Here is a 5,662-nt window from a genome sequence, read left to right as displayed (position 1 = left end):
TTAACACATTTATAACAATAAAATCGAGTTTGAGAGAGAAAATACTATTTTAGTATTCTCCGCGAACCAGCTCTGGCCGAGTTTAACGGGAGGGGGAGGGCTTATTTAGAAACAAGTTTCGACGTACACTGCCAATTAATAATAGCTTTGTCGGCGGCAAAATAACAATATCGTCGGCGTCTCAAATACTCTTACGCGAGACCTTCTTCGTACAGTTTTCATAATCAATCGGCGACTATATAGAACTGCACCCATATCTGCACCCTATATAAAGCCAACCTTCAAAAATAGGTTTCGCGTTTTAGAATACATAACGCGCGATAGAAAGACGAGCGAAGATTTTTCGCCTTGTGTGGGCCCGGCAATCTCTCAATACGCTTTATTAAAACTAGAATCGGCGGACGAGAAAAACTTGGCGGCAAAAAAAAAACCGCTTTATTCAACGAGCTCGCACAATGCCCCCTACAGTTAAAAAAGCGAACAACTTTTCCAACAAAAACATGGCTTATATCGAACATTTTCGCGATCGGAGCATAAGGGTTAGAACACGCTCTTGTATCAAAAATCGTTTCTTAAGGTGTCAGACCCCGTTTTACATACGATAAAAAAATAACAGCAGCGCCATAGGTTAGCTGCCGGTGCCGCGAAAGTCGATTGAATGGGTGCGGTATGTTCGTCGGACTTAAGCGTAGACGCGCCAGTTTCTAAACTCGGAAATGTTTCGACCAAAAAAAATCTCTAACAAATGAAATTTTGCATAATCTTTGACGTCTATAGCGTGTATTATCGAGAATTTTGGGGCTTTGATGCGCGTCTGATAAATATGTATGAGAAATGTGTTTGGTGATGAGATAGCGTGACCCCCTTTGCGCCCCGATGTTATAGGCCGTAGGTACGCGTCTATTGAGGATGACGAATTTTGGATTTAATTCGTTGTAAGCGCGAGTGGGGAATGGCTGTAAAGGGGGAAAGTGTATCAATGGCGACTCTGGGTTCGTCTTTCTGGCTTTGCAAATTTCTCTGACGTTCGGGTGATCGATTATCGGCCCAGAGAGCATCAAGTTCATCATTTTTCTATCGCGCAATTTCTATACTAAATTGAAAAATCCCTTTCACGCAAATATATATAAGCTGTACGCGCGAGTAAGGATCAACGTTAGAAAGTATTATCACTCACTGGAATAGGTTACAAATTATTTTCCGTGAGTCTTTTCAAATTATTCTCATTTTACGCGGCGAACAAAACTGAGATTTTAGTTCCGCCGTTAAGTCTAGACACGCGTATTTTGAGCTTCGAAGAATATTTCATAGCATGCATCACGTATAATTTCAGTTGAAGATTTGTAGAAACCAAAACGAAACGTATCATTGAAAGAAATTTAATTTAAACCTTAAGTTTAAATTAATGAATTTATCTTAAGGGAACATCAAACCAAGTCAAATACTTAACATAGTTATTAGTTAAAAGTCAAGGAATATTTTTGATTTTTGTGTATCGTGTGTATACTTATATAACTATGAATGGATACAGCTATGTCTTTCAGAATATGCAAATTCCATCAGGGGCGGAGCTAAATTTTGCAATTGTTTTGAGGACTGCTAAAAAATACCAAATGTAACTAATGTTTAGTTCTGGTTGGCCATTCAAGGAATATATTTTTTGTTAATGGTTTTTCATTTCCCAAGAAAATATCATCGTGGTTTTTCATTTTCCAAGAAAATATCATCGTGGTTTTTCATTTCCCAAGAAAATATCATCGTGGTTTTTCATTTTCCAAGAAAATATCATCGTGGTTTTTCATTTTCCAAGAAAATATCATCGTGGTTTTTCATTTCCAAAGAAAATATCATCGTGGTTTTTCATTTTCCAAGAAAATATCATCGTGGTTTTTCATTTTCCAAGAAAATATCATCGTGGTTTTTCATTTCCAAAGAAAATATCATCGTGGTTTTTCATTTCCAAAGAAAATATCATCGTGGTTTTTCATTTTCCAAGAAAATATCATCGTGGTTTTTCATTTCCAAAGAAAATATCATCGTGGTTTTTCATTTCCAAAGAAAATATCATCGTGGTTTTTCATTTTCCAAGAAAATATCATCGTGGTTTTTCATTTCCAAAGAAAATATCATCGTGGTTTTTCATTTCCAAAGAAAATATCATCGTGGTTTTTCATTTCCAAAGAAAATATCATCGTGGTTTTTCATTTTCCAAGAAAATATCATCGTGGTTTTTCATTTTCCAAGAAAATATCATCGTGGTTTTTCATTTCCAAAGAAAATATCATCGTGGTTTTTCATTTTCCAAGAAAATATCATCGTGGTTTTTCATTTCCAAAGAAAATATCATCGTGGTTTTTCATTTTCCAAGAAAATATCATCGTGGTTTTTCATTTTCCAAGAAAATATCATCGTGGTTTTTCATTTTCCAAGAAAATATCATCGTGGTTTTTCATTTCCAAAGAAAATATCATCGTGGTTTTTCATTTCCAAAGAAAATATCATCGTGGTTTTTCATTTCCAAAGAAAATATCATCGTATTTTTTCATTTCCAAAGAAAATATCATCGTGGTTTTTCATTTCCAAAGAAAATATCATCGTGGTTTTTCATTTCCAAAGAAAATATCATCGTGGTTTTTCATTTTCCAAGAAAATATCATCGTGGTTTTTCATTTTCCAAGAAAATATCATAGTGGTTTTTCATTTCCAAAGAAAATATCATAGTGGTTTTTCATTTCCAAAGAAAATATCATCGTGGTTTTTCATTTCCAAAGAAAATATCATCGTGGTTTTTCATTTCCAAAGAAAATATCATCGTGGTTTTTCATTTCCAAAGAAAATATCATCGTGGTTTTTCATTTCCAAAGAAAATATCATCGTGGTTTTTCATTTTCCAAGAAAATATCATCGTGGTTTTTCATTTCCAAAGAAAATATCATCGTGGTTTTTCATTTCCAAAGAAAATATCATCGTGGTTTTTCATTTTCCAAGAAAATATCATCGTGGTTTTTCATTTTCCAAGAAAATATCATCGTGGTTTTTCATTTCCAAAGAAAATATCACCGTGGTTTTTCATTTCCAAAGAAAATATCATCGTGGTTTTTCATTTTCCAAGAAAATATCATCGTGGTTTTTCATTTTCCAAGAAAATATCATCGTGGTTTTTCATTTCCAAAGAAAATATCATTGTGGTTTTTCATTTTCCAAGAAAATATCATCGTGGTTTTTCATTTTCCAAGAAAATATCATCGTGGTTTTTCATTTCCAAAGAAAATATCATCGTGGTTTATCATTTCCCAAAAACGTTTCATCGTGGTTTTTCATTTCAAAAGAAAATATCATAGTGGTTTTTCATTTCCCAAGAAAATATCGTCGTGGTGATTCATTTACCAAAAAAATATTATCGTGGTTTTTCAGTTCCCAAGGAAATATATTCGTAAGTCTACGTACTTTCGAAATGAAATTCACGATTCTATAAAAAAATTTAACTATATATACTTTAATCAGCTAAGCTAATACCCAAGGCACCACCTTAGGCCTAAGTCATCACATGATAACCGTATAACTCCTACGTTTATTTAACACAATGCAAAAGGAACAGCTAAAACATTCCTTTTGGTAATATTCCATTCCCATCAAAATCTATAGTCATCTAAGAGGACTAGTTCAGTTTTAATCTCTACGCCACTCTTCCTATTATTGGTGATAAGAAGAAAATCCGCCAAATAAACACACTCGGCCAACCTCTTTGCCGATAGGTGCATCACCAACTGGTTCAGAAATTGACCATAGGCAAAGAAAGAGGGCTACAGATAGGGAAAGTTACGCTGCCAAAAGCCAAGACCAAGACCCTGCTTTCCGGGATCGACAAAATCTCAAAAGGCGGATTGCTTATGCTGCCAAAAAACAAATTACCGCTGCTTCATCAACTTCTGTTTCAGAGTTGCAAAATGGGGAAATAGATTTATCAACTTCTGTTGCAGATTTGCTAACTGGGGAGATAAATACAGAGTCAATAGGAACAAGTCCACCAGTGTCTTCGAGTTGTTCACAAATTTCAGAACCGTCTAACCTTGCAGTGGAAGATAGACCAATGCCAGACGGAGAAGTCGGTGCAAAACCACTAGGTGCAGAACCGTTTGACCTTGAAGTGCAAAGTACACCAATTCCTGGCCATTGTTCTATGGGACCCACCAACGTAACTATATGTTGCCACGCATTTTCCATAGCAAAATGTACGATTTATTGACAAACTAAAGTAACACAGCGTTTTTGGAAAACCTGACCTATCGTTATATTATAAACTTCTATTTTAGACCTTGGTAGTATCCGTAGCGCATGAGTATCCGTAATGTATTTCAGGCCGCATAAAAAAGTTAGAGCATTGTTGCCAGCCGTACGATAATTATTGGTATGTGTACCTGTCGATAATGTAAGAAAATGGTTAAAAACTACATTTTTAATAATTCATATCTGTTTTAAACCCGTCATTTTGAATAATTCTGCCGAGGCGTACGATAATGTAACCATTTTTTTACTTTAACAGAAAATGGTTAAAAATGACATTTTTAATATTTAATTTCTGTTTTAAACCCGTCATAATTTTAAATTAGGAACAGCTAGATTTCTTTTGAAAGGTTAACTACATACGTTTTCAGTTTATCACGCAGACTGCCAACTTATAATCTTCCAACAAGCCAAAGGCAGAATAAATAATGTAGTCGAATTATTTTGCGTTATTAATTTTACTGGTTTGGTTTTGTTTCCTAAAATCGATCATTTTTAAGCCTGGTACAATAATTTTATTTTCACGATCTGGCAAACGCTGAAAGCTTTAGCGGTAGAAGTCGGGAAAGCGATATGATAAATGCCGTGTTCCTCTCCTTAATGTGGCTTTCTGTAATAGCTTTGCCTTCTACAAGGCGCTATTTGAATATGGCAAAACGAAGAAACCACTCAAAGCCAGCGGGAGCTAAGTTTTTAAGGGTTTGAGGACCGTATTTTTTTCTGACCAGCGACGACGCTTTTATCTTTTTAAATTTGAAGCGGGTAATTTCTGTGAGGTGAGCGAGCCGCTTCCGTTGTTTTGTATGCGCTTCACTATGTCGTCGATTTTCCTGGGCCTGAAACTTTCCAACCAATTCGGCTGATATTCGTGGCGCCTATTTCTCAGAATTTTGTAACTCCGGAAACTGTTCGCTCATTCTTTTTCTGCACCAATTTTACAACACACAGCTATTTCGATTTTCTGGTGCTCTAATCACGATATAATCTTTAATCATGATTAAATCGGATTTAATCAATATAATTATGAATAAATCGGATTTAATCATCTGAGGGGTGCGTCGTTTATCAAAGAAGTGACCTGCCCTGGAATAATTATTAGTATAATTAAAATCACCTTTTATGTCCTCGTGACACATTTGTACTTAAACTAAAATGAAAAGTGTTGAAGTGGGCTTTTCCTTTGGGTTTTTCAGTATTTCCCAATATTTTAAGAAATGAAGGTACCATAAAGCGTTCGCACGTGCATATGTTCTCGGAACTGGACTTCCCGTAATCCGTCAATTGTTCGCACCGAAGAAAGTTATTTTCGCCGAGCGTTCGGACTGTAAAAATGTTCACCTAGGAGGGTTATTGGACCGTCCTAGGTTACCCTAGCTTC

This window comes from Leiobunum rupestre, chromosome 4, assembly GCF_980474605.1.
Source record: "Leiobunum rupestre chromosome 4, qqLeiRupe1.1.hap1, whole genome shotgun sequence".
Classification (NCBI taxonomy): domain Eukaryota; kingdom Metazoa; phylum Arthropoda; class Arachnida; order Opiliones; family Sclerosomatidae; genus Leiobunum; species Leiobunum rupestre.
Note: the sequence above shows the minus strand (reverse complement) of the source record.